General features: G+C 33.9%; 1 protein-coding gene across 1 annotated transcript in view; it reads right to left on the bottom strand.

Moving 5' to 3' along the window:
* The window catches only part of Rh7 (G protein-coupled receptor family protein rhodopsin 7), a 51,959-nt gene that overhangs the window by 36,799 nt on the left and 1,521 nt on the right, over positions 1–13,639 (bottom strand). The window lies entirely within an intron of this gene.

Genomic DNA, 13,639 nt, shown 5'->3' with positions numbered 1-13,639 from the left:
TGTCGTGTGGGAACAGAGTCATACTAGAACTATTGATACATATTTTTTTTTAATCCTGTTCGGTGACGTGCCGTGACGGTGACTGATGTGTGTGAGTGCACCCTTACCGGTTCATCTCCATAGATACTGCTTTCCGAATCGGTGGTAAATGTTAAAATATATAATGACGATTTAAAAATGCTTCTAGAAGAAGTATAATTAATTTTTTATATCTACTAAATACCTATTAAAAACTTATATTATGTGTATAGCGAATACCTGTAATTTGTATATTTAATATAGTTTTTACATTCAATTCAGCTTTTTTAAACTTTATTACGAGAGATTTCTGAACGTGTTACAAAAATAATATTTGGTATTATCTCATACTTTTCACACTAGGAACAAAATATATAAAGAGAAAGTTTATTCTATAAACAATTTATAAATAAACAGGCCTTTAGTAAGTAATGAAAAGTATTGTTTTGAAATATGTAGTTAGTTATGTGACAACCCTACGCTATATGTAATGTGAAGCGCTGACGATGTGCTTTCGATCGTGAGAACGTCTTATTCCTATAGATTATAATATTAGAATTAAAATATATTGTGAAGCATCGTGCTCATGATAACACGTACTTGTAATTTTTATTTTTAATTAAAATCATTTAAAATATATGATTTTTTTTATTAATTCACTGTAAAGTGAATTTAACTGGCGCAGTCGGTAGGATACTCGGGTCGCCCGCGGGAAGATATCCGAAATAAATATCGGTTCCGAGGCCCCGCGCGGCCGACCGGTTTTTTTTAAAAAAACCCAAGCGAGTATCCAGAACATCAGCAGTATCCAGCCATCGATACGGAAACCATGTTAATGTGAGTTGCACAGAATTATTTTATTGTGTTGCTTTCCTATATTATATTCCTATATCAATTTTAGAATAAACCTTCACGATTTTCCATCCTAGGAAATCCCGGGGTAACGAGGCTGTTAATAGCCAACAGTCCTCAAGAAATAGTTTAGTTGATAGTATAAGAAGTATTGATAGTTTTAATATGTCATTTGACACGGAAGAAATTTTTAAATGCTTAAGGGTGGTCCCAGATTTTGATGGTAACCCCCATGTATTAACAAGATTTATTAAAATATGCGACCAATTAGTTATTAAATATATAAAAGATGACCCCGAGTCCACTCTTTCAAATTTATCGCTGATAAATGGCATTTTAAATAAAATCACGGGACCGGCGGCACGCCTCATTAATACTAACGGTATTCCTGATAGTTGGGGTGGAATCCGTGAGGCCCTAGTTAACAATTTTTCTGACCAGAGGGACGAGACGGCTCTGTATAATGATATAGCGTCACAAACCCAGGGGGGCAGCTCGCCCCAAGAGTTTTATGATAGATTGCAGTCTTTATTCAGTACCATGATGACTTACGTAACTTTACACGAATCTCTTAAAAGTACTATAGACGCAAAACGTGACCTATATAAAAAATTGACGAAACAAGCTTTTGTTAGGGGTCTTAAAGAACCCCTCGGGTCGCGTATACGCTGTATGAGGCCCGAAACAATAGAGAAAGCATTAGAGTATGTACAGGAGGAATTAAATACAATTTACTTACAACAAAGAAACGATGCTTCATCCAAATTTAATTATTCGAATCATAATAATGTACCGAAGTCTATATATAATAATTCTTTAATGCCGTCACCCAATTTTCATGTACCCAAGCCCCTCTATGTACCTCAACCGTATATGTTTCCTCCTAAAATCCGACCAAACCCACCGTATCAATTTAGAATGCCTGTTCAAAACCAGCAGCATGTTCCTAGAATGCCCACACGTACCCAACAAATATTCCGAGCTATTCCACCTAACTATAACCCCCATAGCAACGTATTCCGATTACCACAACGTCCTCAACCAAATTATTATAAAGGTCCAACGCCAATGAGTGGCGTGAGTCATTATGTCACGAAGGAATCACCCTCGACTGGACATGACTGGCGTAAGCATGGTAACCCACCACCTACTAACTATTTTAAAACTCGTGATGTCCATGTTAATGAATGTGTGCCATATGAATATTACTCTCCATACTATGACTACTATGACGCTGACTATAACAACTATTATGTTGACTATGCTGACGATAATTACTCTAACTATGACGCGATTTATGATCAAAATTACGACATGCCATCAGAAAACGTATGTGAAATTAATGAAAGTAATGATACTAACCAACAAACTGACTCGACAAACAATGAGAATTTTCCGAAGGCCAGCCTCACAAGAAAGCCAAGATAGAAATTAATTTGCAGACACAAAGGCAGCTACCATACATACAGATTTTAGACCCACCATTAAAACTTTTATTAGACACAGGAGCTAATCAGTCATTTATAAGTCCCGAAGCGGTTCAAAAGTTTTATACAAATATAAGATTAAATTACGATCCTTTCGAAGTCACTAATATACATGCCACCACTAGAAACGATTTCTCAATTACTATACCATGTTTCAAAGAGTTTCAAGAGACTGATAAAATTACACTTTTTGTATATAAGTTTCACGACGTATTTGACGGACTTATAGGCCTAGATTTGCTCGAAAAATTGGAATCAAAAATTGACTTAAAAACTCGACAGTTTATTACGCGTAATGCCACTAACCCTATTAAAATGTATAATTCGTCCAATGTAAATTTATATGAATGCGTTTTACCAGCGGAGTCTTCCAAATTACTTAAATTACCCGTTAATGTACCAAATGGTGACACTTTAATACCAGAACAATTTATTTCAAATTGCGTTATACCGTATTGTTTAACGTCGGTTAAAAATAACAGAGGAATTTTAGAGGTTCGTAATCCAACTCAACATGATATCATTTTCTCAATGGATAGACATGTCTCCGGTGAAACATATAATACAGAATTATTTAATTCAAATAAGTTATCAACCCGTACATCAGACGTTATATCTCGGTTACGTACAGATCATTTAAATCAGGAAGAGCGAGCTAACTTAGAAAGATTAGTTGCACAGTATTCAGACGTTTTCTATATAGAAGATGAACCACTTACATTTACTAATAAAATAAAACATCGCATACGAACCACGGACGAAGTACCAATTCATACTAAAAGCTATAGGTATCCATTTGTACATAGAAATGAAGTTAGAGATCAAATTCAAAAAATGTTAAGTCAAGGTATTATAAGACCTTCAGACTCAGCCTGGAGCTCACCAATTTGGATTGTTCCCAAAAAGGCAGACGCTTCAGGGAAGCAGAAATGGAGATTAGTCGTAGATTTTCGTAAATTAAACGAAAAAACTATTGACGACAAATATCCTATACCTAACATTACTGACGTCCTTGACAAATTAGGCAAGTGTCAATACTTTAGTACACTAGATTTAGCTAGCGGATTTCTACAAGTTGAGATGGATCCTAATGATATTTCTAAAACTGCGTTTAGCGTGGAACATGGGCATTTCGAATTTTTGAGAATGCCCATGGGACTTAAGAATTCTCCGTCCACCTTTCAGAGGGTTATGGACAATGTCTTGCGCGGTCTACAGAACGAAGTATGCCTAGTTTATTTAGATGACATTATAGTCTTTAGCACCAGCTTACAAGAACATATTGTTAACCTTAAAAAAGTATTCCAACGTCTCCGTGAGTCAAATTTTAAAATTCAAATGGACAAATCCGAATTTCTAAGGTTAGAAACTGCATATTTGGGACACATAATTAGTAGAGACGGAATTAAACCAAACCCAGATAAAATTAGAGCTGTAACTAAATACCCTATTCCAAAAACTTCTAAAGAAATAAAGCAATTTTTAGGTCTTCTAGGTTATTACAGAAAATTTATCCCTGACTTTGCCCGTGTTACAAAACCGTTAACTAGATGTTTGAAAAAAGGTAGTAAAATTACTCTAGATTCAGAATACGTCAATTGTTTCGAAAAATGTAAAACACTTCTATTGAATGACCCCATATTACAATACCCAGATTTTACGAAAGAGTTTATACTTACGACTGATGCATCCAACGTAGCTATTGGTGCCATATTATCCCAAGGCCCAATCGGTTCTGACAAACCTATTTCATATGCTTCACGTACTTTAAATGATAGTGAAATGAATTACAGTACCATTGAAAAAGAGTTATTGGCAATTGTATGGGCAACAAAATACTTCCGACCGTACTTATTTGGCAGAAAGTTCAAAATTATAACAGACCATAAGCCCTTACAATGGATAATGAATCTTAAGGAACCGAACTCTCGGCTGACTCGTTGGCGCCTTAAGCTTTCTGAATATGACTATACGATAGTTTATAAGAAAGGTAAATGTAACACGAACGCGGACGCATTGTCGCGTATAGAATTGCATAATGAAAACGTAGAATCTATGATAGTGAATATTTCTGACTCTGAATCGACTGTAACTGCACCTGATGACAGACCATTAAATAGTAGATCATCGACTGTTTCTGCACCTGACGACAGACCTTTAATTAGCCAATCATCGACAGATACTGCCCCCTCCTTAAGAGCTTACGGTACAGACGAAACTCTTAACATTAATAAACCAGAAGGCACAAAACATACTAGCCGTGAAAATCCTATTCTTGACATTCTTATAAGTGATGACCCACTTAACACATTTCGTAAACAGATATTTATAAAAATCACGAATAACTCACCTTCAACGAAACCTACCATAAAGAAACCATTTGAAACATTCCTACGTGTCTCAGTACAAATTAATGAAGACAGCTTACAAGAAAACATTGTAGAGCTGATTAAGAAGTATGTAGATCCTAAAATTCGTACTGCAATTTTGGTCAATCCTGTTAGTAAAATGTTCGATATAGTACCTTTAATCCAAAATACTTTTAAAAATTCATGTATGAAATTATTTCTTGTTAAGCGACAGATTGAAGATATAACTGATTATTTAGTCCAACAAGATACTATTCGAAAATATCACGAAGGTAAAACGAACCATCGCGGTATTAACGAGACTTACCTTTCCTTGTCCCAACGATACTTCTGGCCTAAAATGAAAACTGACATAACAAGTTACATAAATACATGCCCAATTTGCAACAGTGCAAAATACGACCGTAACCCTGTACGCCCAGTGTTTAAAATTGTGCCTCCTCCTTCTAAACCATTTGAGATTGTTCATGCTGACGTATTGACTCTAGAACAGGATAAGTATCTGACTATTATTGACTCATTCTCTAAATATGCTCAAGCGTACCGAATAAGCGACAGTACCGCACCGAATATCATTAAAATATTGTTACTTTTCATGACGCACCATGGTTCACCTATGTCGATAACTACTGACCGAGGTACTGAATTTACAAATCAAGTATTTTCCGAATTTGTACGTCTGCATAAGATTAATCATCATATGATTGCTCCTAATACCCCCAACGAAAACGGTATGATAGAACGCTTCCATAGCACCCTTATCGAGCATATAAGAATATTGAAATTAAAGCATAAAAATGAAACTGCAGCAAATTTAGTGCCATACGCGATCTTAGCATATAATAGTTCTGTACACAGTCTGACTAAATGCCGACCTTATGATGTAATTACAGGACATTATGACCCTAGAGACCCAACTGACTTAAATTTATCGGAAAGACTTTTACAACAATACATACATAAGCATCGAATTAACATGGAGACAGTTTATAAATTAATACACGACTCATCATTCGCAGAACGTAAAGCAATTATGACGCGACATAATACCCGGAGAGAACCTGAGATTGACTATGCACCTGATCAAGAAGTATATATACGTAATCCGATAGCCGCGAGGCAAAAGTTAGCTTCACGATTCATAAAAGACAAAGTTGTGTCTAATTTACCGATACATGTATATACTTCCAAAAAACGCTTACCTGTTTCGAAATCCCGACTCAAACGTACTCCAAAACCCACTACTTTCCTTTAACCTCGGCCTGATAAACGTTATCACCCATTACCATACCTTTTTACCTACACTATATAAGACGACATTGATTTAAAAATTAATTTAGCTAGAAAGTAAATGTTAGAATTTGAAAAGAATTTTGATAATCGTACATTATAAGATACTATATAAAATTAGGGTTCAACATTTGAACGAAAAATTGGAAAATTGGATAACGCATCGTCCTTGTTAGAAGTTTTAAAACCAGGGCGTTCTACAGAATAACCAGGTCCCTTAGACGGTAATATTAATGATTTACTTTTAGTTATAAGAAATATAGAGGATAGTTTAGCTTTTACGCGTACATCGCGAGCGCGAAATGTTATGTTAGGAATAGATATATTACGTAGTATAATTCGAACTGGATCATAATTTAGTAAAAATAGGATAGTAATTATATTTAGATTCCCCATTATAACTCCTCACACTTATAACCTTTACAAACTATCCGTCTTGCCTAATCGTACAAGTCATATCATCATACCTCCCTATCCCTACATAGCAACCAATAAAGATATTTATGTGTACATAGAGGCTGAATGCCCGAAGTTGAGCAATCGGTTTCTATGTGAAGAGACCTTAAACCACCATACAAGAAGTTCACCCGACTGTATTGCAAACCTCATCACCACGCCAGAGATATCCAGCGACTCTAAATCCACCTGCCTAACATTAACTAAGCCAGCAATGGAGAAATTGGACGACAGTCACTACACCATTATTTTCCCACATCTCACAAAAGTTGAATTATCCTGCAATCATAAGGAATACCTTCATCTCCAAGGCAGTTTCATAGCAACGTTACCTACAAACTGCTCTCTACGTACTGACGACCTCACTATTACAAATATTAATAATGAAATTAAAGATACACCTACAAAAATTTTAATTGCACCAATCAGCAATATTCCGACGAGAACGCTAAAAACCTTGGGACTGCACTCCATCAACCTACAGGGATTACACAACCTACAGAAGCAAATAGAAGTATAAACGGTCGCCCCTGAGAGAGAGTTCGCCATCTACCATACGACAATACCACTTTACATCTTTCTACTGTGCGCAGCGGCCACTTCAATGTTCCTGTGCTATCGTCGCTACAGATCAAAGAGAATGAACATTCAGAGATCGAATAATACATCAGCCCCAGAAGTTGATCCTGCCGCAACATTTTCACTCAATGTCCTCAAATAGTTGCGGATCTGCGGGGGGAGGAGTTATGTGACAACCCTACGCTATATGTAATGTGAAGCGCTGACGATGTGCTTTCGATCGTGAGAACGTCTTATTCCTATAGATTATAATATTAGAATTAAAATATATTGTGAAGCATCGTGCTCATGATAACACGTACTTGTAATTTTTATTTTTAATTAAAATCATTTAAAATATATGATTTTTTTTATTAATTCACTGTAAAGTGAATTTAACTAGTTAGAAATTATTGCTATTTGCCAATTCTACTTGCTGTTTAGGCAAGTAGGCACTTCGAGTGGGCGTAGCAAGCAAGTTAGACGTTTAACTTAAAAGTTAGAAGGTATATATTTTTATGTTACCGCCAATATGTAAGTGAATTAAATGGAATTGACTGAAAATTTAAAGTATAGTGCCACAAACTTATCTGACCCGGTGACAAAAACTGGAACTACGTGCCGCCATTTTGAAATGTCACATTTTCACAGACTTTTCATACGGAATATTTTGTTTTAATAAAAAGAAAGCGACATCAGTGACACTGTCACCGGGTCAGATAAGTTTGTGGCACTATACCTAACCTTTCATCAAGTAATGTATTGTTCTAAAATCAAAGCAAAATTTTGTTTCATTTGCGCCAGTTATTATCGGAAAAAACCACGATTTTCGATTGATATTTACTACTATATACGTAGTATATTATTATTAGTCTGTGCTATTATCTATGAAAGTCTGTATGATTGAATGTTTGTATCGAATAAACTCAAAAAGTACGAACCCGATTTCAAAAAATATTTCATTAGCAGAAAGCTACATTATCCCTCAGTGCCAAAGGATATGTGTTTATTTTTGTTTTCCCGGGACAAACGGCCAGTTAATTCATAAAGTGAGCAGGAAAACCGGTAATGGTAGTGGGCGTCACATTTGCCTAAGGGCGTTGACTACGAGTGCAAGCTAACAGGATCCACATCAAGTAAATTAATATTTACAATCTTAATATTACTAATGAGTAATGGAAATCTTAAGAGAAGTCCCGTGTCCCCGTAGTGGGGTAAGGGGCAGATGCATTATTCATACATCTGTTTCACTGATCGATTTTCTTTAGGGACAAGTAGGTGATCAGCCTTCTGTGTCCTGCCAGACCGAGACATTTTTTTTTCTTCGTCTTCACCGGGAATCGAACCCAGGACCCCTCGGTTCTACGCTCAAGCGCCAACCACTGTACCAAGGAGGCGGTCAATGGAAATCTTAACAGCTCCGTCACGCTGGAACCCGCTTTAAAAAAAACCTTACTTTTTTTCAGCCTATTTTACCTACAAACGATGCTAATAAATGTAGTATAGGTCAATTTTTTGTAGTCTTATTAGTTACTTAGAAAACATCATTGATATCGTTCGAAGTAAAAAATATAAATAATAGCGTGTTGATTAGTTTTGGAATGGGTTCCAAATTGATTGTAGTTTATTGTAGTGGCAAGAAAATTCTTTATTTGCGTTGTTTTATCTCAAATTATTGCAAGAAGGTCACAATAACAAGATTTTAAAAAATAAATAACACTTGTTCAAAAACTACAAACGATGCCAATAAATGTAGTATAGGTCAATTTTTTGTAGTCTTATTAGTTACTTAGAAAACATCATTGATATCGTTCGAAGTAAAAAATATAAATAATAGCGTGTTGATTAGTTTTGGAATGGGTTCCAAATTGATTGTAGTTTATTGTAGTGGCAAGAAAATTCTTTATTTGCGTTGTTTTATCTCAAATTATTGCAAGAAGGTCACAATAACAAGATTTAAAGAAATAAATAACACTTGTTCAAAAACTACAAACGATGCCAATAAATGTAGTATAGGTCAATTTTTTGTAGTCTTATTAGTTACATAGAAAACATCATTGATATCGTTCGAAGTAAAAAATATAAATTATAGCGTGTTGATTAGTTTTGGAATGGGTTCCAAATTGATTGTAGTTTATTGTAGTGGCAAGAAAATTCTTTATTTGCGTTGTTTTATCTCAAATTATTGCAAGAAGGTCACAATAACGAGATTTTAAAAAATAAATAACACTTGTTCAAAAACTACAAACGCTCTTTAAAAAAAAACCTTGCTTTTTTCAGCCTATTTTACCTACAAACGATGCTAATAAATGTAGTATAGGTCAATTTTTTGTAGTCTTATTAGTTACTTAGAAAACATCATTGATATCGTTCGAAGTAAAAAATATAAATAATAGCGTGTTGATTAGTTTTGGAATGGGTTCCAAATTGATTGTAGTTTATTGTAGTGGCAAGAAAATTCTTTATTTGCGTTGTTTTATCTCAAATTATTGCAAGAAGGTCACAATAACAAGATTTTAAAAAATAAATAACACTTGTTCAAAAACTACAAACGATGCCAATAAATGTAGTATAGGTCAATTTTTTGTAGTCTTATTAGTTACTTAGAAAACATCATTGATATCGTTCGAAGTAAAAAATATAAATAATAGCGTGTTGATTAGTTTTGGAATGGGTTCCAAATTGATTGTAGTTTATTGTAGTGGCAAGAAAATTCTTTATTTGCGTTGTTTTATCTCAAATTATTGCAAGAAGGTCACAATAACAAGATTTAAAAAAATAAATAACACTTGTTCAAAAACTACAAACGATGCCAATAAATGTAGTATAGGTCAATTTTTTTTAGTCTTATTAGTTACTTAGAAAACATCATTGATATCGTTCGAAGTAAAAAATATAAATAATAGCGTGTTGATTAGTTTTGGAATGGGTTCCAAATAGATTGTAGTTTATTGTAGTGGCAAGAAAATTCTTTATTTGCGTTGTTTTATCTCAAATTATTGCAAGAAGGTCACAATAACAAGATTTTAAAAAATAAATAACACTTGTTCAAAAACTACAAACGATGCCAATAAATGTAGTATAGGTCAATTTTTTGTAGTCTTATTAGTTACTTAGAAAACATCATTGATATCGTTCGAAGTAAAAAATATAAATAATAGCGTGTTGATTAGTTTTGGAATGGGTTCCAAATTGATTGTAGTTTATCCACGGATTGTTTATTGGCACACTTAACTTAAAATCTGGATCACATTTTCGATCGAAAATCTGCAGATATTAGATTGGATTGAATATTAATTTCGGCCGTAAGTAACTAATAAGACTACAACAAAATGACCTATACTACATTCATCAGCATCGTTTGTAGATAAAAATAAATAAAAAAGAAATATTTTTTTGCTCTTGAATCACTATAAACGCAGTATAAGGGGCTGACTCCACGAGCGAGAGAATCGCGGCGATATTATCGTCGTGCCACGTATTTCTATACACTCTCTATGGAACCGTCTCCACACGGCGATATTATCGCCGCGATGCGACGAGTGGCAATGAGCGCGCGAAACGTCATTACATCGTCGCTAGCCCGCCGCGACCAGCAGCGGGCTAGCGACGAGCGCGCGGCGGGCCCGCTGTCAAACGCAGCGTCATTTCAGCGTTGCCTCTGGTCTTCTCGTAGTTCTCTTCAAGGAAACGTGGTGATACCGTTACGAGTCGCCGCGGAAACGCTGCGATTCCGATACGACTCGTGACGATACGCGGCGGAATTATCGCTCGTTCGTGGAGATTATCCGACGATATAAGGGCGGACTCGCCGCGATTCTCTCGCTCGTGGAGTCAGCGCCTTAGGCTTTCGATGAACCAATTTTTAGTCTTCAAAAAGCTCTACAGTTTATAAAATCGTTTGTAGTATACGATTCTTCAACTGTATCGTAGCTGTTGTTAAAAATACTAACAATTACTCTCTGATTATTGATTAACAATTTTCAATTATCAAAAAGTTTTACACTTTCAGAAATTATAATTAAAAATTCAACTCATTTGCAGCTCAAGTTTTCAATACTTACGAAAGTCCGTGTATAGTTGGCTGTCATTATTTTTTAATACGAAAAACAGCACATACTTGTAAGTCCAACGATTTTGAATTTATATTTTGAGGTATAATCGATGCTACATTTACTGTAGGCACTATAGTAACTGTAAACTTGTGTACGCACGCTTATATTTAATCGGTAATGTCCATATACATATAAAGGTATGCTGTCGGAAGACAAACTGTGAAACTACGAACGATTTCCTTTTCTATTTTCTAACGTCTTAAAATGTATCACTCTATCAAACACTAAGTAGATTTATTCATTCGCACTTATAATCAGTAATAAGCAAGACATACAAATATAAAGGTACTGTGACAATTGTTCATATCGTTTGTAGTTTTTATGCCAGTGTCATTTTATTATACCACTACAATTTGGCTAGTTTTATCTGATTTTTCTTGAAGTTATTTTAGAGGATAAATTATTTTACCAGTACTACAATAAACGATAAATGACAATATTAATTCCAATTTTTTATATTGCACTATTTTGAGTTTTTTTTCGTTTCGGATGGAATTTATCCATTATTTCATTTTAATTACTTTTGTCGTTTCAGCAGTTTCGGATTATTAAGTGACTTTGTAACATTGAACAGCAAACTACTGAACATTAAAGATATCCAACTCTTTTTTTTAACATATATCATGTGCAATTTAATGTACACTAAATTACGAAACTCCCACACGCATACACAAACACGCACGTGTGCGAAGATGTATGTATGAGCATGAATATTTTTTTTTCTAAAACTACAAACGACACGAAATCCAAGGCTCATAATTGTTTTGAATATATTAACTTATTGAACACTAAATTTTTTGTTTTTTATTGCTTACAGGGGTTCAGCAGCCACTACAAACATATGAGTTTAGCTACAATCAACTACATTGTTTGTAGTTTTTGAACAAGTGTTATTTATTTTTTAAAATCTCGTTATTGTGACCTTCTTGCAATAATTTGAGATGAAACAACGCAAATAAAAAATTTTCTTGCCACTACAATAAACTACAATCAATTGGAACCCATTCCAAAACTAATCAACACGCTATTATTTATATTTTTTACTTCGAACGATATCAATGATGTTTTCTAAGTAACTAATAAGACTACAAAAAATTGACCTATACTACATTTATTGGCATCGTTTGTAGTTTTTGAACAAGTGTTATTTACTTTTTAAAATCTTGTTATTGTGACCTTCTTGCAATAATTTGAGATAAAACAACGCAAATAAAGAATTTTCTTGCCACTACAATAAACTACAATCAATTTGGAACCCATTCCAAAACTAATCAACACGCTATTATTTATATTTTTTACTTCGAACGATATCAATGATGTTTTCTAAGTAACTAATAAGACTACAAAAAATTGACCTATACTACATTTATTAGCATCGTTTGTAGGTAAAATAGGCTGAAAAAAAGCAAGGTTTTTTTTAAAGAGCGTTTGTAGTTTTTGAACAAGTGTTATTTATTTTTTAAAATCTCGATATTGTGACCTTCTTGCAATAATTTGAGATAAAACAACGCAAATAAAGAATTTTCTTGCCACTACAATAAACTACAATCAATTTGGAACCCATTCCAAAACTAATCAACACGCTATTATTTATATTTTTTACTTCGATCGATATCAATGATGTTTTCTACGTAACTAATAAGACTACAAAAAATTGACCTATACTACATTTATTGGCATCGTTTGTAGTTTTTGAACAAGTGTTATTTATTTTTTTAAATCTTGTTATTGTGACCTTCTTGCAATAATTTGAGATAAAACAACGCAAATAAAGAATTTTCTTGCCACTACAATAAACTACAATCAATTTGGAACCCATTCCAAAACTAATCAACACGCTATTATTTATATTTTTTACTTCGAACGATATCAATGATGTTTTCTAAGTAACTAATAAGACTACAAAAAATTGACCTATACTACGTTTATTGGCATCGTTTGTAGTTTTTGAACAAGTGTTATTTATTTTTTAAAATCTTGTTATTGTGACCTTCTTGCAATAATTTGAGATAAAACAACGCAAATAAAGAATTTTCTTGCCACTACAATAAACTACAATCAATTTGGAACCCATTCCAAAACTAATCAACACGCTATTATTTATATTTTTTACTTCGAACGATATCAATGATGTTTTCTAAGTAACTAATAAGACTACAAAAAATTGACCTATACTACATTTATTAGCATCGTTTGTAGGTAAAATAGGCTGAAAAAAAGTAAGGTTTTTTTTAAAGCGGGTTCCAGCGTGACGGAGCTAATCTTAACTCATATCTAATTAATTTTATTAACTCCAAGTTTAGTTTATATTAAACCTACCTATGTCCTATTTTTACAAAAGGGCATTCTTTAGATTCCTACAATGGTAACATTTATATATTCTTATATATAAAAATGAATCGCAAAATGTGTTGGTAAGCGCATAACTCGAGAACGGCTGAACCGATTTCGATAATTCTTTTTTTATTATATTCCTTGAAGTACGAGGATGGTT

This window comes from Colias eurytheme, chromosome 10 (assembly GCF_061535395.1).
Source record: "Colias eurytheme isolate Ceu_HAF_F1 chromosome 10, ilColEury1 Martin Lab GWU primary, whole genome shotgun sequence".
NCBI lineage: Eukaryota > Metazoa > Arthropoda > Insecta > Lepidoptera > Pieridae > Colias > Colias eurytheme.
Note: the sequence above shows the minus strand (reverse complement) of the source record. Positions and strands in the feature narration are given on the sequence as shown.